The sequence below is a fragment of the Coptis chinensis genome, chromosome 4 (genome assembly GCF_015680905.1).
Source record: "Coptis chinensis isolate HL-2020 chromosome 4, ASM1568090v1, whole genome shotgun sequence".
Taxonomy (NCBI): domain Eukaryota; kingdom Viridiplantae; phylum Streptophyta; class Magnoliopsida; order Ranunculales; family Ranunculaceae; genus Coptis; species Coptis chinensis.
In genome coordinates this window covers 24787765-24814103 of record NC_141459.1, presented here as the reverse complement: position 1 = coordinate 24814103, position 26339 = coordinate 24787765, and the positions used below count along the sequence as shown (strand labels likewise).

Genomic DNA, 26339 nt, shown 5'->3' with positions numbered 1-26339 from the left:
TAAGTTTGGTTTAAGTTCTTACACTTTATAAGACGACGACCTAAGAATGGAAGCATCTGATGTATATTGGTCGTGTTCACGGTATGTAGCTGATAATATATATATTTTTTATATTTTTCATATTTGTTTCGGCTATGTTATATTTGTTTAATATGCTCAATTTTGGGTTTCACCACTTTGTTATTTGGCCGGGGTATATAAGAATATGAGTATATTATCTAATCGGATCTGTGATTATTTATTGGTGTAACGTGACTAAATAATGTGAATTTCCTTTATGCTATAGCCTTTTATGAAAGGACTAATGTAGAAGCACTTTTTATGCTATAGAGATTAGACGATATGGCGAGGAAGTGCAAGACTTTGGACGAGCTTAACCTTTACTCACCATCTTGCAAAATAATAACACGAGTAAGCAGAATGTGGATAGCAAGGTATAAAGAAAAAGTTTTTGGAATTGAGATGATATTGATTGATGAAAAGGTAAAAGTTATTTGATCTAATTTTACTATTAGAGTCAAGTCATGATATGTTTTCAATATATTATTGTTTGCAATTTATTGTCATTTTTGAACATAAACAGTTTACTATCTCTCTTAAATTTTATCCATAAATATTCAATTAATAGCATGTTTTTTTTCCCCTGTATTATCTAACATATTTGTATTAAAACCGTGTCATTACAGGAAAATCAAATTCACGCTAAAATCGACAAGGAAATCCAAAACTCCTTTGAAAAAATAATCAAACAAGGAGAAATTTATTGTTTTGAAAATTTTGAGGTTAAGGCAACAAAATTTCAATATGAGCCGTGGGGGGTTAACTTCACCATTTCCTTTAAAAAGATACACTTGTAACCGTTTCAAAGGAAGATGGAAAAATTCAGACAATACAAGTTTTCATTTGTTGATTTTGAAGAATTCATGCAAAAAGAAGACTACGTCAATGCATTCAACACAGTTCAATACTACAATTTCTGAACTACTTAGGGGCATCTCCAATGGGGGTGTAAAACCGTATAGAGTGGAAATTTTACACCCCAAATATAAAAAAACTTCTCCAATGGGAGTGCTAAACCGTAGGTAATAGTGTATTAGCTAATAGAGGGTGGGGAATTTCTCGCTGTTAATAAAAACCGGAACTTAAAATAACGCCGTTTAACTTAAAAACTCGGACGCCACTTCAACACACGTTTGAAGCTTTATTTTTACCTTCGGACGCCACTCCAAGTGACGCCCCAGTTTAAATAAAGAGGGACGCCACTTGGAGTAACCAGTTTAAAATCTATTTTTTACACTCTTCCATTGGAGATATAGAGTGTGGATATTTATGAGCTATACAATACTATACAAAGAGGTGTAAAATCCTAAACTACGTGGAGTCTAGGTGGAGGTGTAATTTTACACCCCCATTGGAGATGCCCTTTAAAGAAAGGGGGTAAAATCATATCCCCTAATTCAATTAGAAAATAGATGCAATTTAGTCTTAAATAAAGATCCGGAAGAGATTTAAAAAAAAATAGTATTTTATGTTTTTATAATTGATACATAAATCATTTTATTTGTAGCATAAGTCATTTACTTGCAAAGCAAAATTTATAAAGCTTTTTGGAAATCGTTGGAATTACAAATCTTGCCAATTTCAGATCTTGTCAAACATGTGGAAAACGGGGATGAGCCATACTGCAAGGATTGTAAAACTACTTACAATAAACCATCTGAGAGGTAAACAAATTGAAATTTTAAAATAAAATTATGTTTATATGTTACTAATATGATCAGTTATGTTCTCTTTATACACAGGTACTATCTTAAACTTTGTGTGCAAGATGAAACAAATCAAACAACATTTGTTGTTTTTGGAAATAAAGCAGAAGACATAGTGCAGCAACCATTTGACAAAATTAAAAAATGAGTTTAAAGGCGAGTATATATACAATTTTTTATTGATACCAAGTAAATTTTTTTTAGAAATTTATATTAATGCATTTTTATTTCTACAATCCAGGGCAATAGTTGGGATGAAATTAAAGAAGAATTAGAGAAAAACACTGGAAAGACATACGTCTTCAAAGTTGTGATAAATGAGTACAGTATGCATGAAATCTATCCAACATTCAGTGTAAACAATATCTTGGAAGAAAAAATGGATAAGGAAAACATAGAAGAAACTGACACAACAGACATTCAAATCATCGAGCAGGTATTTATCTTTTAAACTAACTTCCCTTACAACCATTGGTCAAATATTTTCATATTTAAATTTGTACATGTCAAAAATACAGGAAAATGGAGTAAATAAAAAGAAAAATAAAAACAAGAATCCTACAGATGAGGTCTCTCCAAGCAAAAAAAATCGGAAAACTCCAGAATCAAAGGTATTGTGTTCAAAATATTATTTAAACAATTTGATGTAACTTTTAAATTACAAAATAACTTACTTTGAAAAACTTTTCATTCAATATGCAGAACAATGATTTGGAATAGATGCCGACAATTTAGTTTGATGCAACATGATTCGTAGCCAATATGTTATTTGAATAACGGCCAACAATTCAGTTGGAAGATATTAGATTGTTTTCGTATGTATGACTTTCTTCAATGAACAATGGAGAAAATAAGTTGACATTTGAATTTTCTTAATAATTCTGTTTTTACATGTCCTTTAAGAGTTAATTTGGTTTTTCTTCATTATGTGAATGCTATTACGATTTCAAACTTATTTATGTAAATACTATTACGATTTCAGATATTTAATAGTTGGAATAAATGAAAAAACAATCAAAAAAGGAAAAATCAAATCGGATAATGGAATGATAAAGAACAACAGAATTCAGACTAGAAGCGTCTCCTTGACCACCACCACCATGATGACAATACTCTAACAATGGAAAAATAAAGAAAAGGGGTTAGTTAGAATTACCTTATCCATCAGTACATTGCCTATGTTGCATCCTCTGGCTTTCTAAGCTATTCTAGATTTCATTTTTAGAATTTCTCCATTTTCTTCTGCTTGGATCCTAACTTGCATTCATGGCGACGAAAAAAGATGCCATCATACAAATTATTGACAGCCACCACAACATTTTCCTTGATTGCTTTTTTTAGCATTAACAGGTACCTGCACAATGTCCACATTATTAGATACAAACACAACACCACACACACACACACATAGAACATAATTATGGTGGGATCCAATCATGTGGCCCTCATCCACCAATTGGAACATTACGGAGTGCACCGCCTTTAGTCTAGTATCTCCTACATGTCTTACAGAAGTGGCGTGGCTGAATGAGATTGTAGTTGTTGTAGTAGCAAAACTTGGTGTTGGTTGAATAACATCTTAGACACCTCAAATTTTTTACAGAAGTCGTTGCAGTAGTAATAGTGATGTTATTGGTAGTGGTAGGTGTAGATGAACAAGTAGATGGTGATGGTGTAGAAGAAGATATTCCTCCCAAAACTGCACCATGGAAAGACAACTTTCTCTTTCCATTTTGTAACATCCACTAGCACCTTTACTGATACCTCATGACAGCATTGAGGACTGTACAGTTAACGGTTACACATACCTCAAAAGTCTCAAATCATTATAAACACATGGGCAATAGGACATGATCCAAGCATGTTTAGATATATTTGGCACCATTGCTACAAATGCTCTTTTTGCACTAATTGCTTCAAGATCACAATAGCTAAATCTAAATTCAGATGTTCAATCATGCCTGTAATCTAATATTTGTCGCCGATACAACATGACAACTTAGGAAACCGGCATAAGTCTAATCCCCAACTTAAGAAGTCGATTACGATAATGCCCATTCGAGTAAGGCAAATTTTAGTGGCAAAAATGAAAAAATAATTGCGGGATGTGTGATCCGATGAGTGCTTTACCAAGTACACAAGGAAAAAAAAATAGGGAAATACAAATAGCTTTACCATACACAGGGAAAATAGAGGGAAATCAAATAGTACATATAATATATAATTATTTACAAATTTATTACTCCCAAGTCATAAACATATATGAAACACTTAAAAAAAATAATTTTAACAACACATTAGTATTTTGTTATTTCCTGAACCTACCAAACCCAAAAAATGGGAAACAAAAATAAAACCTCTCCAACATCTCCAAAGAAGATACTATAGCCCCAATTGAAAGTAATCTTTACTTATAGTTTCCATCCAAGTGTAGTATACTACCATGCGACCATAGTAAAACTGTATTGAAGTTTTACAGATATAAATGCAAAAGGCATGACCACGCTCCAACACGTGACGTTGTTATTGTGACACCAGACGTCCAGACAACAAAATTTATTTACATTTCAGCTACATTTGTGAAGGGAAATGAGGTTTTGTCCCATTGAAGCTATTGTTGTGTTATGCCCAGACTACAGAGTGGCCAAGGATAACACCAAATGGCTAATTTCTATATTAACTTTATATGCAGCAATCCGCAAAAGAATGACAAGAAAAATATGTAAAACACCAACTAAAATTTAGAAATCAATAAAATGGTGCAACTAAAAACTAATGAAATGGTAAAGCACAAACTCGGGCGCAATGCAAAGATTGGCATTTTGTCGATGATTTTTCCCCGACCAATCGAACAGCATCCATAATTACATCCCATAGAATGCGTACGACCTCAACATCGGGCAGCTTAGCATCCTTAACACGTTGTTTCCACAGTGTCAATGACTTCAGATATGTCAATCTCGCTTATCCGGGTGGTCAATGCAGATTTCATTTCCTTGAGTTTGATCTCAAATATTTTCTTCTCATTGTATTCGACCAACCCGGTCGGGGCCTTCCTTGCTAAATAGAAATAGACATAACGCAACATAAAGCACAATTAAAACTCAGTAAATCCAATACCACTACAACATCACATGAATAAATTACTCCATAAACTTATTAATTTTCATCTCATTGGCTATTCCCTAATTTCATCATTTTAGGCATACAAATGGTATTCTGAAATGCACTACGAAAACAAAGATATGCTTTAATCTTCGAAAGGAACACTCACGTGAAATGCTCGAGAAACCTTTAGAGAGCTTTGCGGAAGGAAAAAATCAAGGAGATTGTCCTCCATCTTACCCCACTTCAGAGTGTAATAAAATCATCAACATTGTTATCATCGGGTACTCCTTGAAGAAGTCTGTTATGAATGTAAGCACTAGCCCCTTTCCCCAAGATTATCCTTGAGTAGCGGTTGCATAACCTGTCTCTCGGGAAGTCCGGACAACTTCGGGAGAATGTAAGGGCTGTGAAAATAGCAAGCTTCTTTCTTTTTCATTCTCTTCAAAAGCTCCAATGACTGCAGGAATCATAGCATAACATTTTCGAGATTCTTTATGAGGAAAGGCCTCCTGCGCTAAAGATCTTCAGAGGTAAAGAACGAAGGCAAAATAGCTTCAATGTTGGCTCACAATCTATGACAGAATAGGTATGTCGCCCCCTTCATCAGATTTTGTTGTGCGGTTGTGTTCGGCCTCCTATGAAAACCCACCGCAGTTGTCAAAACCATTAGATCCTAATACCACAATAACAATAAGAAACCATCGGCCCTTTAATAAAATTGCAAGATAAAGAGAACAACATGTCCCCCTATGCTAATATGAGATCAAATAAATACTTAAGAGTCTTTTCTACTCTGTAAATATACCTCTTACTTGACCTAGCAACTAGGTAGGATTACACAATCAAGACTACAAAGAGCTTCTATATAAAAGGACAAGAAAAGAGACTTGACTGTTTTTGTAGATATCTCAAAGAGGTGACATATCTACAGTGCTCATATAGAAAGCTCTTACACTTGATTTTCTTAATTACTTTTTCTATTTATAAACTTTGTGTTTTCCAGAAATAATCAGTGCCTGACCTTATGAACCAGATATATCTGGACCACTGCATCTGCAAATGCGGTAGGGTCCGGAGAGGAGTCATATATTCCATTTATGGTCTTGATCCGCATGCCACTAAATATACAGGAAAAAAAACACAGCAAATCATTACCTAATTTGAAGAACGAAAACATATAAAGAACAACCAAAAAACATTAATATAGTCACTCCTATCTACAGTTTACATATTATTCAAAGTGGACCAATCTGACATTTCAATCTAATTGGCCCAAACGAATTGCTATAATGTGGCTACCACCGTCTGTAAACAATGATTTATATAACACCGTTTCATTGTTAATGATAAAAGTCGGTCTTTAAGGTCATCCATTAAAACTGGAACCTAATCCTTTGGAATGGAAATTGCTTCTTGAAGTCTAACAAGGGAATTAAATTATAATGAAGATTTTTCACCAAACAAAACCTGTGTCATTATATCTAAAACATAAAACATATTAAAGGCGGTGTCCAAAGGAGAAGTTTCTAGAGTTGCAGTTAATTAAAAGTATCCAGTAGAACAAGTAACAAGGGAAAAGGAAGAGGAGAAAACAAGTATTCTCTCAAAATTTCAACTCTTAACTCATTCAGTGTTCATGTATTATTGTTATGCATAATAAGGTACCTCAGATTAAAATTTTCAGCAGGACTATAGACTTCAAGATATCTTCTGTACACAATACACTTGACCAAAAAAGCCGTTGAGTTACAATGCATAAGCATTTACATCTCATCCTTACATAACACAAGTATTTTAGAAGTAACAGGTTATGAGTCATCCGAAGTACTTGAGAAGAAATAATATTATATACCTAGAACAAGTTCTTAAAGATTTGCTAGGACCTGGATAATATAAAATGGCTGAAAAGGGTATTCCCGACTTCAAGTTGGTTGGAGAAGGGCTTGGATTATGATGACGATCAATCCATTCCTAGCATACAATTCGCATCATGCTTGGGTAGAAAGAAGCATGAATAACGAGCTAAAATTTGATAAAAACCTACGTAGATTTTCAATATCTAAAAGTTTATTTGATTACACGGAAGATATGGGAAGTAGCATATCGAAGTTTCACTTGCCCCAGTTATTATATTCTAAAATGCTTCACATCTACCAAAAAATATCCAACGAAGTGGGATTAACCCATGAAATTTGCAAATATTCAATAAAAAACGCCGGCTATTATTGGAAACCAGATCCAAGAATTAGCTAGAAAAGATACCTTAAATTACACATGGCATCCGTATCTTGAAAAGTTAAGGTCGAAGCTTTGGATGCAGATCTTTTGCATTGGCTTTCTCCTCCTGAAACGAAAGGCGATTAGATATAAGAATGAAACTGGAACTAAATGACAAAGTTATATCAAGAGCTGATGGTGACCGATACAAAAAATATGTACAAATACTAGACTACCACACACTCAAGGACAGACTTACCAAACATCTGAGTACCGTATCCAGAACCCTAAATACGTTCCATAACCACCCAAAGAAAAAAGCACAACGGCCTGAAAAAGGAAAGTGGAAGAACGCATTACTAATTAGGTGGTATAAATTTAACTTTCGTATATCAAAGAGGACCAAGGGCTATTGTTCATCTATTTTCAGTATATCAATTAAAAATAGTTATATCAATTAAAATCAGAATAATAGGAACTCACCAAATCACCACCATTATCCAGATATACCTGGACCACTGCATCCAAAAAATATCCAACGAAGTGGGATTAACCCATGAAATTTGCAAATATTCAATAAAAAACGCCGGCTATTATTGGAAACCAGATCCAAGAATTAGCTAGAAAAGATACCTTAAATTACACATGGCATCCGTATCTTGAAAAGTTAAGGTCGAAGCTTTGGATGCAGATCTTTTGCATTGGCTTTCTCCTCCTGAAACGAAAGGCGATTAGATATAAGAATGAAACTGGAACTAAATGACAAAGTTATATCAAGAGCTGATGGTGACCGATACAAAAAATATGTACAAATACTGGACTACCACACACTCAAGGACCGACTTACCAAATCACCAAAGATTATCGGATATACGGACCCTTTGCATCTACAAAATGCAGGGTCCAGAGGAGGAATTTATATTCCATTGCGAAGTCTTGATCCGCGTGCCACTAAATATACAAGAAAAAAAAACAAAGCAAATCATTACCTAATTTGAAGAACAAAACATATAAAGAACAACCAAAAACATTAATATAGTCACTTCTATCTACTCCGACTCACGCCATAACTCTAACCATGGGACGGATCATTATTGAGAAGCAACGTAAGACTCACCATTAGATTGTTCTCGAATCTAAAATGCCAACCATCTTCTGAATTGAATCATCCTTTGATACAATGTTAGTTTTCCGGGCATTGAGCTTCTCAAAGAAAAGTAAATTTTTCTTGAAGTATGATGAGATCTAAGTCTCATTGGTGCTCTTTAATAGGAAATTTCTACGAGAATGTAGACAAGTGTAGCTTAGCTCCGTCTACTTTTGTGATCCCTGATTCTCTTATTAATATATTCTATATATACGGTTATAAATAAAAAATAAAATAAGAAAACCCGGTGCTAACTTATATCAAGCTCCTCCGATTTTCTGAATAGCTTCGAAAGCGGCTTTAATGATTGATTTGCCATGCCAAGATGAACTACCTCAAATAATGTAGGTAGAGTTGCGTAGAGTCGGGAAGAGGGGCCAATAGGACCAAGAATGACATGAGGGCTGCAAGCAAATACAAAACTAATTGTCAGTATATGTATGTAATCACACAAATCATGAAATTATTTAGAGAATTTGGACAAATTCTAATGAGCAGATGATAAGAAGAGGACATAAATTTCAAAGAAACGCTGTGCATTGGACAAAGTGACAAACTAAGACATGATTATAACTGTACTCAAGTTACTAGACATCTTAGGTATCGAAAATAATATGAATTGATATCAGTACAAGAACAAACATATGAGGGATAAGCCTTGAGGTCACCTCTCAAATATACATTTATCAGATGTAACTAAAGATGTCATTCCACCAGTTGCCCTGGGAGCAAAGAAGACAAACATTCCAGTATCTGGTTTTTATGGTCATGTTGCAGAAACAACAAGTAAGACCTCTGCCTACATCCATGACCTTTAAAAGTTTAAAGTGTTTCAGGTAGGAGGGACATAATATCATCGTATTCAAGGACATACTTGAATCGATTACAAACCTAAAAATTTATTCTTTTCTTTTATTTATTTTTTCAGTGAAACATAGCAGGAGCAAAATAAAAAAATAATTGCGGGATGTGTAAATATTATTTACAAATTTATTACTCCCAAGTCAGAAACATATATGAAACACTTAAAAATAATTTTAACAACATTGTTATTGTGACACCAGACGTCCAGACAACAAAATTTATTTAGAAAAAGCAATCATCATAGTTACTGAAGCCTCCAGTGTGGTCACTCTACCAAGCAACACACAAAGTAGACCTCCAATTGTTTGCACCACCTAGAGGCTCCAGAGCCTACCTCTCATCCCATACCTCTTAGCCATCATATCAGAGATTAATCCTCCACCGGTCAAGAAATGAAATTCGCTAGACCAAAACTTGCTGCAATGATTCCGGCAGTTTCGAGCTTTAGATTGAACCTGTCATAAAAGTATTGTGCAATTATGTTGTCCACCGTCGATTCCACTCCAAAACAATACCCATAAGTCAAGGCCAAAATCCACCCTCTGTAATTGGTGACCCCGTGGTTGAACACCTGCGACTATTTATCTTTTGGTCTCTCTCCTGACTTCTGGAGCGGCTTGAATGCGAACTGCATGTTCAAAGAATATCCTAGCAGCTGAGGATCCCGAGATCCTCACCTTCACTACAAATCTATCACCACTCTGGTAGAGCACAAAACAATGTCGAGAGACAGGTTAGCATCGAATTACGATGCTAACAAAGATGGTATGATGTTTAAAGCATTACTCTTAAGGGTCCAAGAAACTTCGGTGACATTTATGATAATGCAAAGCTTCGCCATTACAGCAATTGCATCTGCGCTTTTGAAAGGAAGTGCGTGGGAAAAACAGATAGCGATTTAAATTTGAATTGAATTTTAGATTCAATACTCGCAATTTGTTCGGCCCAGGCCCAACACTAATAGTATACTTATGGGTTTCTAAACCCAATAGCTTCTACCTAATTAAAAAAAATATATCTAATTTAAAATAAGGTGATTTAGCTTTAGGACGTCCCAATAATATGGATATTTGCGTTGGACCCAAAGTTTTATGTTTCTGAGCTTTAGTTAACGATTCATTTACCAAGTTTAACCGTCTATTGTGGTGTGTCTGGTGTTATGCCATTTCAAAATGCAACAATTACCCCTCACACGTTTTGCACGTGCCCACACCATAAAACTCAAAAATTATTTAACTAATTATTTCATTCTTCCTCTTCTCTATTATTTACAATTATTTATTGACTTCATTTTATTATGTATATTGCAGATAATGCATGTATGAAAATTACAGCTTATGTAAAAAAAATTGTTAAAGGAAATTCTAGAAGCGGGGACTTAACATTCAACAAGATCCAAATCTACAAACACAGAATTAGAGAGCGGACGATTCAAAAAAGCACCGTGACATTAAAGATACCAAAAGACTTATTCTTTAACAATGAAGATGTCATAGCTAAAGAAATTGATGGAAGCCCAACATATTACATTTGCAAAAGCAGAGGATTCAAAGCAGACTTTTTTCCTTAATCTGAGTTTATAAAGGATGAGCGTGATATAGAAATTGAAGACTTCAATTTCAAAGAACTTATGAAGAAAAGAATAGAAGTTGAAGAAAAGCAGAATCAACTCGATATCCTCAAAAATATTATGCTAGATTGTTTGGTTGATGATAAACACAACAAAGATAAAATATATTATCTTGAAGAAAAAATTAAAGGAATAAAAGGCATGTAGATTTCCATAATAAAAAAAAGAAAACCATGAGGATTAGTACTTTAATACCAAAACTTTATTATGTTGGTCACATAGTATTTTTTTAATGGCCGAGGTTTAACGTTTTTTATTTATGAAAGTTTGTAACTATTGAATCCGTTAATTTTTAGTTTAAATTTATAATATTAGCACACTCGCTTTTCAAATATGACTACTTCAAGTTATATTGTGTTCGATATCGAAAAAAATATAAGTCATTTGTCACCTTTGGAGTAGGTATTCGTATCATAGCATTGTTTCGTTTGCTGACCTTCTAAAAGAAGTGAGTAATTGTAAATAAGTGGATGCACTGAACATTCAACAATGTAAATACTGGACAGTGTCTTCCAAATATTAATGAGATAGTGAGTTCCTCCTTCAGTATTCTAATGCCAAATACCAGATGAACTTTAAAAAAAAAAAACACCATTGGTAGTGCCAAATAATTAGGCAGTCAGCAACATTCTCAGATGTCTAGATTTTTTTAGTATTATCGAGGCAGTTTTGCAACTCCATTATATAAACTCTCCTAAATCACCACAAATTACCACAAGAGCACAATCGATTATGAAAATGGTGAGCTAGAAAGCATTAATATTATAATAGCTTTGACCAAAACTGAAAGATACTTAATAAACTTGGATTAGGTTTTGACACACTTAAGTTGTGACAGGAACTGCTCTGTTCTGTACTCACTGAATTATCATCAAAATGTCGACTGCAAGCATTAGGGCTCATCTTTGCTAATAACATGTTGCAGAGACAGTACGCGTTTTGCTTTAGTTCTGCATAATAATGTGTTGAATATCTTTGATCTCCCATTTCAACATGAACATTGGTTAAATAGCCATTCCTGCTCTTTGTACTCCCTCTACATTGCCCAAAATCCATTTCCACAACCTTGACATTGTCTTCAATGTGTCTATCAATGTACATGCAGAAAAATCATATTGCTGATTAAAGGGCGAATAATTTGTATTTCTTTTATTTATAAGAGAGATTCTCCCGTCATAATAGTGGATATGCTCTTAAGTAGTGCAAAATTATAATTTCATATCTAAGAAACGACAAAAATAAGTTCATATATGTGTTATAATTACAAAGCAAATACAAGAGCTTCACCTTCGTTTACAGCAGCACAGTCCATATCCACATCTGTATTTAATTTAAGAGATTTAGACGTGAAATCAAGTAGTATGTTGAAATAACCAACCTCAAACATGAAAAAGAAAATAAAATCCTCAAGTCTATATGTGAAAAATATAATGGCCTTAAGCCCAAGTTAAATACACCAAACCATATTTGCAACATTAATCGAATAGTACAATTATAGATATACATGAAGTTAGAATAATAAACAAACTAAACTTCTAATCAAATAGGTAACCCTAATCAATTTAAATCTATAAATACTGCGCAGTGAGATAAACTTTGAAGTAGTAGACTATAACTACGAAGAAATAGAAGAAATTTGGAACAAACTTAAGATTGTAGAAAAGAACGACATGCTTAGAAATCAGTGCATACAAATTCAGGAAGAAAAAATTCACATTCTGAAAAAAATATTAATTATCTAAAGGCAATTATAAATAGGGAATGATAGAGTTATGATTCTCTCTACATAACCAAAATTCTTTACATAACCAAAATTCTTTGTTAGTTATCCGAGTTTTGCTTTTATTTTTGTCTGCATAAGCTTTTAGACTATCAAATGGTTAACTATCAAGGTAGTAGATTGAATATTTCTAGAAATTTGTGTTTTTATCAAAATTTTAATTATTATAATATTCTATAGTTAAAACTTTTTAGTATATAATAATTCAAAAATTAAATTTATAAAATATTAAAAATAAATTAAATTAATCAGATGAAAACGGTCATTATAATATTCTATAGTTAAAACGTTTTAGTACATAATAATTCAAAAATTAAATTTATAAAATATTAAAAATATATATGAAAACGGTCCCCGTTCGTTGAACGGGCTCAAAAACTAGTTACTTTCAAAGCTACAATGCTACTTCTTCTTTTAATTTTTCTGGCGATGAAAATTTCATTGAGATCATTGGAATTTTCTCCATTTTCTTGTAAGTAACTAGTCACAAAGCGATGTAGTATTCATTTGTAAGCTAAGAAATTTGACTGCAATATTCATGAAAGGCACATTTTAAACCCATACAGAGAATAATTACGAGTTAAGAATTCAAAATGTGTTTTAGTATTCCACTTGTTTTCTTGTTTAGTCAAAAGCATAAGACAACACTTTGGACTGTTTTGCGGCGTTGTTGTTCTCTCTAACTATGAAATGATGCAACATGCAAGTGATTACTAAAAACAGGATGGAGTATAAAGCTAAGTTAGCTACTGTAAACTACTCTACATGTTTTCTTCTTTTTGTTCTCTTTATTATGAGCTTTTCCTGGAATGCTAGACAAATATCACTACATCTTTGGATCATATCATCTCATTTACTAGCAAGGGTATTTATGATTGCTATGCAATCATCAGTCTTATCTACCGTCATAAATACCTCATTACTTGCACGTTTAGGTAATTTTAGCTACAAAAGTTTGACTTGATTAGTAACAAAGACAGTACTCTAAGCTGTGGCTGTAAAATCCATCTTTTTTCTTGCTTGGTGGAGTCCGTCTAATGTCTATGTTTTTCTTTCCGTCGTACTCTTTCTCCATCTGGGGAAAATTTTTAGGTGGGACAATGAAATCTTTGTGATCCTTTTGTTTAATTCAGGAACCAACTGAAAAAGATCTTGAAACCTCTTTAGACAATTTTCATGTTCAAGGTCATAACCTTCACATCTTCTCTTCAATCCTCATATATTTCTGCTGTAGTAGACATTACAAGGGATATCAGAAAATCATCTTGGTTCTTGTACGTGTACCTTTTTGGTACATTTTACACAAAGATATCCTACTAGTACATTTGATTCCACATTGTTAAGGTTTCGCCCAATTGAAAACTTGGCAAGAACAAACTATTTTATTACTCGGGTTGAGGTACCAGCTCAGCCTGTCCGTTAACAGCATGTAATTATGTCTGCCCTTGTGATACGCCACAAATACTATGACGTAGGTGTTTATGTAACTTTTTTCTTTTTCTTTTTTTTTTAATTGTCTTGTTCTCTTAATGAAATTTTTGGGTTTCTATTGTCTGCATTTGGGTTTCTATTGTCTGCAAGACTGGTCGTAAAACGGCTTCCTTTGCTCTTCGATACAGTTAGTGCATATACAGTCTGAATTGAAGTTAAAAGTAGAATATTAGTATTTTGATTTTCTTACATTGGATCTTGATTCGCACTATGTTAGGAAATCCAAATTTGGTAATGGTGTTGGTGGCAAACAAGTCTGATTTGGAAACAAAAAGACAAGTGAAAACAGATCGATGGAGGTATGTAATTCTTCGTTTATACTTTTACATACTTTACATGTGCCCAAGTTGTTCGGAAACATGTTTATATTCGTTCTCTTTAGTTCCCCGTATGGAAGTTGATTTTGTTTAATATATGCAGATGGATGTATCAGAATTAATGGAAGGCGCTCATGAGTGGGATCTACGCCACACATGCCTGGACCTGCTAAGGATTTTGTGAGAGGCAGCATTGGCAATCGTCCTTTCCGTCCAGGAGGTCTGGATGTATCTCAGTCTGCTCAAAAGGTAGTCCCGAGGGTGCTCGGTGGTCAATGGGTACGCGAAATTCTTGATGGCGGTCCTGCTCAGGGTATTCCTCCCGGTTTTAAGCATGGACTGGATCTGGGAGATCTCATGGTATGTGGATGTAGTGCCATACCATGTAGTGCTATATGTATAAGAAAGTATCTATCGAGTCAGTAGGTTATGTGGATGTAGTGCCATCAACTGATGAGTGGTTGATGGTTAGTGTTCCTTTTCATAAACTTAATATATTTGCGCAAAATTATGCAGACTGTTTTCTACTGCAGGATTCACTACCGGGGTTCCAATTCATGTCAGTGTGCCAAATACTGATCAAAGGGGAAATGTGAGTTTTCTCAGAAATGTGGTTTTGTATGATTTCAAATTTCATGAAGCAAGTCAAATTTTAATAAACTGTTATGCACTCAATGATAAATATGTTATTGCACTCATCAAAAGTATGGTTCAAGTTTTAACTTTCCTCGTGTATTCTATTTTTTCAGGAATGACTTCAAGTACGGTGTGAGAGCAGTGCAGGTGACCTCTTTTTCAGGATTATAGCCTATAGGCCATCTCATGCAGATGCAACCTATGACTTCAAGTACGGTGTGAGAGCAGTGCAGGTGACCTCTTTTTCTAGTAGTCAGACTCGTTTTAAATCTGATTTTGTTGCCATTGGTAGAGTTGCAGGTGACCATTGGTAGAGTTGCAGCTGGTGCTGTTGCAAAGATTATTCTTAGAGCATATGCTTGAACAGAGGTAGGTTTCTTATGTTTTTAATTGCATGCTAATGTTCATACACCAATATTTTTCCTTTTTGGAGGATTTCTAATTAAAATTTAGCTTGAATTAAGTCAGTAGGCTATGGTAGCTTGAATTAAGTTAGTAGGCTATGGTAGCTGGTCATTCAGTTTATACTAGTAGTAGTTGTGGGAAAGTTGATAAGGAGGATTCATGGTTTTTAGAGAGTTATCAGAAACATCCTGGACAGGCTACTGATTACTAATCAATATGGTAATATCTTTCTTGACACAATCAGTTTAGTGTAGTAGTTGATGCATAGCTTATTTATATTCTTGTATTTGTTGAATGTTATTATATAGGTGGTTCTTGCTGTTTCGGTTTTAAGTAAATCTAGTAAAGGTCAGTTTGTGTATGTAGGCTCCTTATTTAGCATGATTATATAATGTTTATATTGGTTTTTTTTTGGGGGGCAGTACTTGTTTCTAGGCAGTTTTTTGTGGATACAACTCGTATAAGGATTGAAAGGATACTCGGAGCATTCCCCAACTTGGTTTGCCAAGGGAAACAACACACCTCCTTTGAGTATGAAGACGTTCGCTATGTTTACCATCCAATGGGGGGATTCTACTTGTTGCTTGTAACTGACAAACAAAGCAACATTCTCTTAGATCTTGAGACGCTGAAGCTGCTCTCCAAACTTGTATATTTTTTGTTCCTCCATGTCTCTACTCATTTCTTGCTTTCTTTCATATTGGTTATATTGAAAAACATTTTAGTTGTATCATATATTAAGCATCAGGATGAAACAGTTTATTTACTAGTTTCTGTTGCTAGATACAATCATTTTAGTGATTCAGAGGTATGAAACAGTTTATTTACTAGTTTCTGTTTTTCAACATATTAAACTATTTCTTCTTAATCACGCCAGAGTGATGATATAGATCATCATACTCACAACATATTAAACTGTTTTTCAACATTTATTGTATTCTTGTATTTATTGTTTATTGTAGGTTTAGCTGGTCTCGCTACAAAATATGAGATTTTTTTTTTTTTTTTTATTAGCAACCCATCAGCAACGGTTTATAACCGTTACAAACGAATTTTAAATTATTATTTTTTAAATTAACTAACAACTTTGCAACGGTTATAAACTGTTGGTAAAATTTTTAACAAACTACCAACGCTTAAAAAGCGTTTGTGAAATAAAAACCGTTAAAGGTTTTAAAATATGTGTGAAAAAGTATAAGTATAATAAGCGTTGTTTTAAATATTTCCAATACTTTACCCACGCTTTTAAGCGTTGCAAATATTTCCAACAACGCGCCATAAAAGTAACGCTTAAAATTAAAAAATTATTAGCAACGCTTTTTTGCCGTTGCAAATAGCCTGTTATGGTGTAGTGGTAGATTTAGGGCAAATAGAATATGGAGATGACATGTTGAGATAGGGACATTTGATGAGTACTGGCTGGTGGGTAAGAGTTCTGAAGAGATTGTTGGTATGGTGAACAGTAACGATTTTAGGTTATTCTTACAATGTCATCCACAATTACCTCCACTACAAGAAAATTGAGATTTTGCCACAGGTACAATCTTGCTTTAGCCACGGTCATCAGCTGTTGACAGGGTCCAACGGCCCACAGCCGTGGCCAAGTTTTTAAGTGGCCGTGGGGTATTGTTTGGGTAGTTGGGTTTAGTTCCCATTTTGGCCACGGCTGTGTCGATATGTTTCGTCCACCGTTGGATTAGACTTGGATTTTGATGTCCGTTAAGATCTCATGATGCCCTCGTGAAAATAAAGAGTAACAACAACAATCGAAGAAGAAGACTCGAGTTGTTTGAAAGAAAACTCGATATTAAAGCAATAACAAGGTTTGTCTTCCTTCTCTCTCTCTTCTATAAACAGTACTTCTCTTTTATTCACTTCTCTCATGTAATAGAACTTTCCTCCTCCCCTCTCTCTGTCTCTCACCCAGGTTGAAGATCGAGGAAAAACATTAATTTTTTCCCCTCACACTCTCTGTCTCACGCTAGAGTCAATTGGACCAGGTTCGATTGCACTCTTATATCTGTTTTTGTTTTTGTTTTTTTTACTTATTTTGATGTTAGGTGCTAATTTAGGGTTCTTTGAGAAGTATGTTTTTGCTTAAGAGAAGTATGTTTTTGCTTAAGGTTTGGTCATTGTCACGTTTTAAGACCTCAATTATAAGAATATCAATTGTTTATTTCTAATGAGGCATCCTTTCTACTGATACACTGTTTTATTTGCAAATTCATAATCATTTTAATTTATAAATTCTGCTAAGGAGGAGCTTATAGTAATCTAGAAATTAATTAAAGGAAATTGACAATTTTCTATGTGTGATTGGGGTATTGTAGTATTTTTATTTTCGACTAGAGTGTACTCATTTTAGAATGAAAACTGTTTATTCCAAGTCTCGTTGCGCTGGATGGGTATTGGTTATTAGCTCTTTTAGATGTATAACAATTTTGTTTGGTTCACTTGGTTTATTGTTAATTTGGTAAAATTTTGTTAAGTTGCATGATTGTAATACACTCGGATCTACTTGTGCTTGTGTTTAGTAGTAAATAGTTGGTTTGCTTGGTGTGCAAGCACCATGTATTGGACGCCCAGTAAGTATAAGGGATAGTAGATAAAGTGACATGGGTATGGGGCTATGTGGTGTGCGAACACCTCATGCTAGTATATTAGTAAGAGGTGGCCATGCATGTATGCAAGGAAGGAGGTGGTGGCTGAAATTCGGGATGCAAGGAAACCTTCTGTTTACATATTTAGGTGTAAAAAAAGCAAAAAAGCAAAGTATAACTGCTGGTCATGTTTCAATGAAGGGATTGGACCCAAAGCTACAAGTGTTCCAATTACATCTTGGTGGAAGTGCTTGGAAGTATGTAAACAGTGTTTGGTGTTCTAGTAGGACTTCTGTTTAACAGAAAGTAATTGTATACTTTTGCTTGACTTTTATGATTGTGACATTTATATGTTGTGCTTGTGCATAATAACTGACACCATTTTGCTATTTGTAAGTTCTTTTTGATTCTCAAGTCCTGTAGTTTTGGTTTCATACTGGCCATTGGACTGAGGCCGTTTGACCAAGCTGCGCAGCTTTAAGTCACTTGTATATGTCATAAGAACTCAATTTCTTGGGTTGATTAGCGTTTCTTTTGCTTTTCTATTGCTCAAAGTTATTTTGTGGAGTTTTCACTATTGGTGGAAGTGCTTGGAAGTATGTAAACATTTTAGTTCCCTTTACGTCTTCCTGGAAGATACAAAATTAGAATCTAGAGGAGGTGTGTAGTACATATTACATTCATCAACTAAACCAGAGTTTTTAGCCATATAATCCACAGTTTTGTTGGTTCTTCTAAAACTTCCACCTTACTATGAGAAAGCCGTCTCCTTTCTTGAATCTTTTAGATTGCTATAGTGGCACATAGAAATTCCATTCTTCAGCTTTAGTTGACCTCTCGTTCGAGCAATGTGAGTGAATTAGATCGGTTCATTAATTATGTTGCGTTGCGTCTACCCAAACCCAGAACTTTGAAACTGTTAAGAGAAAGGATGATCAAAATACAGGTGTTCTTTCATTGTTACCAAAGCAGCATATAGAATGTGTCAGAACACCTTTTTTTTACCAGCATATTTTGAGTGGGAAGACTCCCAGATAGCTACTGCCACCTGCAGGAGTGACTAGGCACAAGAAGTTTATATGCTACAAGATTACTCCATCTTACTTCATTTCCAATATTCTTCAAAGCCATGTAGGCTGATTTAGAAGAAGTTGACCAGAGTGTGATGGTATTCAAATGACCCGTTCAAAGTCTAGCATAGAATTTATCACTGTTAAGATCTTATGTTTCAGCTCATATTTAGGCATCCTTGTCACCTTGTTATTCCAGCAACAATTAGTGATTGAATTACTAACACATGAACTGTTGTGTAGGTTTAGGTACTGTCTAGCCTGAGTATGCTCCACCAATGGCTTCTCATCAACCAATATTAAGGTTTGGTCCCTTTTAGCCAACAAATGTCTGATTATGTATCCTTTAGGTTTGATCCCCCTTTAGCCACCAAATTTCTGATAATTTAGCCAGTAGGTTTGTTCCCCTTTAGCCATGTAGGTTTGTTCCCCTTTAGCTGTGTAGTACCTTCTTTGCTTGAGCGAGTATAATCTCTTAATTTTTGATCCTCTACCCATTTCTGAAGCTTTCCGTTCTCATGCTTTGGCATTTTTCTTCTTGAAGATGTCCTTAATGGAAAAAAATGCTTCATAACAGGTCAAGTATGAGAATTTTTTATGTTTTCTCCTGATGTTCTATTTTGAGTTGACCATGGTGGTTTTATTTATGTTAAAACAATCTTCTCAGTTTCATGATTGAGTTATCACAACTCAATGACATTTAAGAATGACCTAGACTGCCTTTTTTCTTAACATTGCAGAGACCAGAATCTGTAAAAGTAGATGCTCAAGACATCACTGGGGCAAAATTTACTGCTAACTTGTCGGGCCTTTCTGCACACGTATTCCAGCATGAATTCGATCATTTGCAGGTACCTTTTAATTGCTCAATCTCTTTTTTTATCATTTCTCTGTCTACCAAATTTTTTGGCAGGTTTTTATGATAACAGATCAAACAAACCATTCTGTAAATGTTGTCAGGTTGTTCTTATGGCTAACTTAGCTGTAGGCTTTAGTCCACTCCCTTAGTTAGCAGTATATTTGCAGTCCCGTTGAGCTTTTAGATAATGTTTGCGTGCACAGTTTTCCTTCAACATAACGTCCTTCATTTATATTAAATGTATATTATACTGTGTTCACTAGTTATATGTTATGACTTACAACTGCGCACATTATTCAGTGCTCTTGCAAGTGATTGTTGCCATCACACTAACCAATTTGGAATATCCTTCAAGAAGTGTCAATACCAATCCACCGTTTAACTTCTCAATTAGCCTAGGCCAAGATAATAATATCTGATTCCATTGCTGAACCCTTATACACGTCTAATTTTAGATTTCCGCTACACAGTTGCGCACTTGCGCCTAAAAGTAAAATGCATCTTTTTGTAGAATTTGACTATTCCAAGTTAACCCCTACTTCAATCAAGAAAAGAAGTGAGCTTGACTAATTGGTTGGTGTTCTAGTGGGACTTCGATTTAACAGAAAGTACTTGTAGACTCTTGCTTGACTTTTATGATTATGTCATTTATATGTTGTGCATAATAACTCACACCATTTTGCTCTTTGTAAGTTCTTTTTGATTCTCAAGTCCAGTAGTTTTGGTTTCATACTGGCCATTGGACTGAGGTCGTTTGACCAAGCTGCACAGCTTCAAGTCACTTGCATATGTCATAAGAACTCAATTCCTTGGGTTGATTATCGTTTCTTTTGCTTTTCTATCGCTGAAAATTATTTTGTGGAGTTTTCACTATTGGTGGAAGTGCTTGGAAGTATGTAAACAGTGTTAAGGACTTCAATGAAGGGATTGTACCCGAAGCTACAAGTGTTCCAATTACAGATACTCCATTGACTAGGTCTCCTTTATATATGATATCTTTCTTTGCTAGATATGTGAGCAGTGCTGAGTTGGTAAAAAATAGGAATTCAAATTCTGGAAAATAGTTGTTAATTTTGTGTGCGGGAAATTAGAATTATCTTTATAATCTCTTGTTTCTTTTGTTTCTTTTGATATAAAGGATTAAAATGTTCACTTTAGGCTCAACTATCATTTTTGACGCAAGGCGAGTTTTTATAGTTTTGTTTCTTCTATTTTTCTGTTTTTTTATTATTGTGCCAATGTTAATTCCAGGGTTTCTTTATACTAAAAAAACAAATTGGAATTGGAGCAAGGGGGTTCTGCCACTCAAATTCTAATTCCTGTTTGAAGACTTGATGTCTGTTTTACGGTAATATATCGAAGTCAAACACCGATCTAGCTGTTTTCTAAAGGAGTCAATCTTGCTTTAGGAGTTCTTATATAAACCTTGAGTGTTGTTTGCAATAGAATTAATGTAAGTTTTGTAGCCTTTGTTTGGATGAAGTACACATGCTAATGTCTACAAACCACACCCCCTCGTTTGGTATTTATTATAATAGAGTCTGGTTTGTATCCCGCAAATACAAAATACCCCCCCCCCCCAATGCACACGGAACCCTGCGAATCATAAATTAGAATGACTTCTACTCTTCGTGATTATGGCCTTTATTATATCTCATTCGGATATTTACTCGCTCAGGTTGTTCGAAATATAAATTAAGAAAAGAAGTTAGAGGCGATGAGTGATTATGATGCAGACATTGGCAGGGATTAATTAGAAGAACATTCTATATACATTTACAACATGTAATGGTTAGTAGTTTCTCTTTAATTTGATATTTGCTATATTAGACAATTTTTAGTTCTAATGATTGTTTTTAACTGTTGTAGCTATATCTTCAAAGCCTACTCTAAACATGAAAAGGTACAAGAGAGCGAACAAAAATATGCAAACTTTGATCCGAAAAAGTTGAGGTGTTGTTTAGATGCTAGGAATGGTGATGTTTAGGCGCTATTTCAATTTTTTTTAGGAGTCATTCTCAATAGTATTTGTAAATTCTTAAAGAGTAATATATTTGTTCTTTTATATAGGTTAGCATTCCTAATTGGATCTATTAGGTAAAAAAGTCTTATGCCAAGTACATATAGTGTATGAAATGTTGAATTGTGGATAATGCTCAGTATTTTTGCGGGTTTGATTGGAATGGTAGAACTTTATATGAACGGCAGGTGTGGTGTGTGATATAGAGGCATTCGAACCAATTTTTTTTTTTTACCCAATTCAAGTCATTTGCCATGGCCTAGAACCGTGGCCAAACTATAGATCCAGACTAAAAACATATCCCACGGTCCATGTCAGCATTGGCCACGGTTGAATGCTGTGGTATAAAGGTTATTAGCCACGGACCATGGAACGGTCCAAAACTGTGGGCAAAAAACAAGTTTTTGCCCATAGCCGCTGTGGCAAAAAGGTTAGCCACAAAGATCAAGAACGGATTTGTGCAACGCTTTTATAGCCGTGGCAAAAGGACTTTAGCCACAGTCTATGGCCGTGGCTAATGCTCAGTATTCTTGTAGTGCTCACTATGTGGATTTAGACACCTATGCCCACATGTGGGAAATATTCATAGTCACAGTGAACTGTTTGTACAAACTGACTTTGGATATGATGACTGTTGAGAGTGAAAAGTTTTTCAATATTGTGAGTGACTTAGATTTGCTTACGTACTGGGGATTTGATGTTAAATTCTTGGTGAAGTATGTTTTAGAAATGAAACATGACTGTTTGGAGATGGATTTGGTGAGATTGAAAATGGACAACTTCAAATTGTGTGCACCCTATCATGAGTATGCACGGGGCATGTCATTGATAAATAAAGACTGTAAGCCTGACAGTAAAGAAAGTCTGAGATGCATACAAATGCTCTGCAAGGTCTTTTATGCGAGATTTGATAATGGTGATGCCAAAAAGAAGCTAGGTTGTTATGAGAGGTTTACTTTTGGCTAAGTTGCATGCGCAATGGGCATTTGAGATGCGGTTTCTACAGTTAGATTCTTTCGTGTCTTCCTATGAGTTGCTTTCTAAGTTTGACATTCCCAGATATTATGAGAGCCCTATTTTCCATGATGAACAACCCCCACAATAATTCCTCCCTCTGCGAGGAGTGCTTAAGAAGGTCATTTTCACTATATTGTGATGACAGTGCTTTATTATTTATTTTTATATTTTCATTGTCGAGTTTGGCCATGACATTGTATCATGAGATGTCTTGGTGTATCATGAGATGTCTTGGTGTAGTTATTGCTAGGGTATATTGCAACATCGACAATTGTACATTAGTAATTTTCATTGTCGATTATGGTCATTACATTGCAGCATGAACTATTAATTACTGTAGATGTTGGTTATTTTGGGACTACGACCTGATGATTTGTTGGATAGGGAATGGCTGCACACTTCTTGGGATAAGAGTTGCCTACGTATCAAGTTTCTAGGGGTAAATTTGAATCAAGCCTTACATAGTTCATCTCTCTCTATTTATAGATGTGTGCTTGTAGATGTTATGGATTGCAAATCCACCTTGTATGCTATCTTGATGATTCGACATTACTCTGATGTTACAAAGTAAATGTCCTCTTGATTGTTGCGTTGACTGAGCTCCAGGATTGCGCTAGTTGATATCTTTCCATGAATGGTTGTAACCGCATCGGGTAACGAAATTTGGGGTGTTGGGTCGTTGGTACGATCTGATGTTGTGGGATGAGCTGAAGTAAGATGCCCTGCCTTGTGGACACGTGCTCTGTAGTGTAGAACGGAGGATACTTACACATCCCCTTTATTTTTTTATCCATTCTGTGGACAGCGGTTGCGTGGAGAAAACAGTTTAAAAAGTAAAGTTTGAAAGCACGTGTCTGACAGCTGTTTTGTTTTGAATTTAGGTTTTGGGGAATGTGCGGGAACTGTTGGGCTAGATTCGTGGGCCCGGAGTTACGACGATTTGTGGGCGAGTAATGATTTAAGTTTTGGGAACACAAAACGTTTTGATTGTCTCAAGGTGTTTGGGCAGTTGAGGGGTTTTTGACTTGTTAGAAGCTTTTTTGTTTGTTCACTTTTCAACCAAAGGAAAAATAATCCAGAGTGAAAGAAAAAAGAAAGAGAAAGAAAGCAGAAGAAAAAAAAGAAAAACCTTCTCACCAAAGTTCTTGAACCAGGTTCGCCTTTCAACTTTTTAAAAAATTTAAGCTTTCTTTCTTTCTTTGATTGTGTAATATCTATGACTAGTGATAGTTTGAGTGGTGAGGTTGAAGTTAATGAATAGAGAGAGAGAACTGTAAGTGAAGAAGTTGAGGAGATGGTTCGTAGTGGTGATGAGGCTTCGTCATTTTTCTTGTTGGAGATGGTGGATGAGAGGAAGCCTAAGTCGGTGAATTGTTATGCCGCTTTGAGGAAGGAGTTTGGTTGGGTGAAATCTGACCTGGCCATGTACGATCTGGCTGGGGAGAAAAATTTGTATACTAACGATTACGTTCCTTGGGGTGGAGGAGTAGTTGTTTGTTATGGGTAGTTGAAGGCTGGGATGAGGCTGCCCTTTTCCCGTCTTACTATGGAGGTTTTGAACTTTTTGGGGAAAGCTCCCTGTCAACTTGTGGGGAACAGTTGGAGGATTCTCTATGTGTTGGATCTGTTGAATGACAGGGGATACAACATCTATATAAACGATGTGATGGAGCACTTTGTTGTGAGGAGGTCGGGTGCTATGAACTTTAGTTTTCATGTTTATAAGGGGAAGTCTCCTGTTATTGTGGGGGTGAGTAAGGAGGAATGGAGTCGTAGGCCGTTGTTGGCTGCGGGTAGATATTGTCCTCCTGGTTTGGAGATTGATAAACGTGTTGTACAATTTCGTGGTAGGTCGTTGGTTGTAGGTCGTAATGTGTGTGTTTTAAATTGTAATTTGGACGTTCTGATTTATTTGGGTTTGTTTTTGCAGAGATTTCTATCCCTTCTCGTACGAAGAACGGTGTTATTGAAATGTTTGCTTGTTTGAGTTTGGAGGATAAGCAGGCTTTGTTGGGGGAGGTTGCGCATTACTTTAAGAGGCGTGAAGGGAAGAAAATCAACCGTAAGAGGCTGGAGGGAAGGGGAGCTAGGGCAAAGGTAGTGGTTGAACTTTCTAATTCTAGCTCGAATCGCCATAGAAAGGGAGAGTCACAAGAAAGCACCTATTTCGGAGTGAAAAGAGTGGAGGTGTCTTGGTGGTGACAATTTGCTCAGTGGAGCTAGGATGTCGGTGGGGTCATTGAACACCGCTCGAGGCGGTGAGGATTTTGGAGGGTGACGCCTTCCGGGCGTCCCCGAAGTTGGGGTGACGAAAATCGTTTGTTATCCCAACGCTCGATTTGGGTGATGCAAATCGTTTGGCACCCAACGTTTCGAATTTGGGGGGCGGAGGCGCTCTGCGCCCAACCGCTCTCTCCGGTGATGTAGATCGATTCGCATCCAACCGCTTCTCCTCTAGAGATGCGGGTCTTTGGAAGTCTTTGGTGGTGTTGCAGTGGCGCGTCTTTGGTGGGAGGGTGATGCTCCCACTTTGTTCCGAAAGCCTAATCTAAAAAGGTGTTCCGAAGTGGTTGAGTTAGAGGGGGCTAAGAAGGCCCGTACTAAGTTTGAAGACCGACCAAGCTCTGTTGAAGGTCGTTCGTCTTCAGGTCGGGTTCCTCTGAAGAGGATAAATCTGATTGATGTGGCTGCTGATGTTGGGGTGGTTTAGGCCCGATGAAAGGAGAAAGTTGGTGAGGCTGAGCCTATTACTGAGCAGGGCAAGGGGTCAGGAAGTACGAACCCAAGTAAGAAGAGTGATAGTGTTGTCCTTGATAGACTGGTTACTTATGAGGACCCCTATAGTTTGTTGCCGAAGTTTGTTGTGAATGGTGATTGTAGCTTCAAGTCCCCTTTGGTTGGTGGGGCGTTGTTGGAGAGTATTGCGCTTGTCGGGGATAGGCGCAAGCTGGATGGTAAGGGCCTGGATGTGAACTTTGTGGAGATGGAACGATCGTTGTGCTTTGTGAGTATTCTTCCGTTCTGAGCTTGCTCCTTTTGGGTCTTTTTGATTTTGATCCATTTTAATGTCTATATTAATTTATTATCTTGTTTGCTAGGTTCTGGCAATGTATAGGAAGCTGAAGGATATGGCGTCTATCTCCGACCGTTATAAGAAGGAGCTGGATGTCAGCAAGCAAACTTGTAGCAGACTGGTGGCTGAACAACAAGTAGAGAGAACGGAGGTTGCAGGGCTGAGGGATCAAGTGTAAATTTGGGTGGTAAAGTGGCTCTCTGTTGCAACCCGCCTGGATTCCGCAAAGTTTGGAGGTTCAAAGAATGGGTCATTGAAAGGTAAGAGGTCAGCGCCGCCGTTCTTGAACAAGCCGGAGACCGCATATAATGACTTGGTGGACCGCGGTGTAGGGTGACG

At 35.9% G+C, this 26339-nt stretch overlaps 2 long non-coding RNA genes across 2 annotated transcripts in view; both read left to right on the top strand.

The window, feature by feature from the left end:
• Positions 1–14571, top strand: part of LOC147502849 (uncharacterized) — a 30433-nt gene extending 15862 nt beyond the window's left edge. The window contains exons 4-5 of the long non-coding RNA XR_015221818.1: positions 14221–14302; positions 14424–14571. This is a non-coding gene — a long non-coding RNA (uncharacterized LOC147502849). The remainder of the gene's footprint in view (positions 1–14220; positions 14303–14423) is intronic.
• A 17-nt stretch (positions 14572–14588) lies between these two features.
• LOC147502848 (uncharacterized) lies at positions 14589–22064 on the top strand. The gene is made up of 11 exons (XR_015221817.1): positions 14589–14680; positions 14854–14912; positions 15070–15167; positions 15249–15325; positions 15784–16010; positions 16899–17184; positions 17289–17361; positions 19275–19335; positions 19772–21238; positions 21569–21681; positions 21760–22064. It is a non-coding gene; the product is annotated as an uncharacterized LOC147502848 (long non-coding RNA).
• Positions 22065–26339: the final 4275 nt, after the last annotated feature.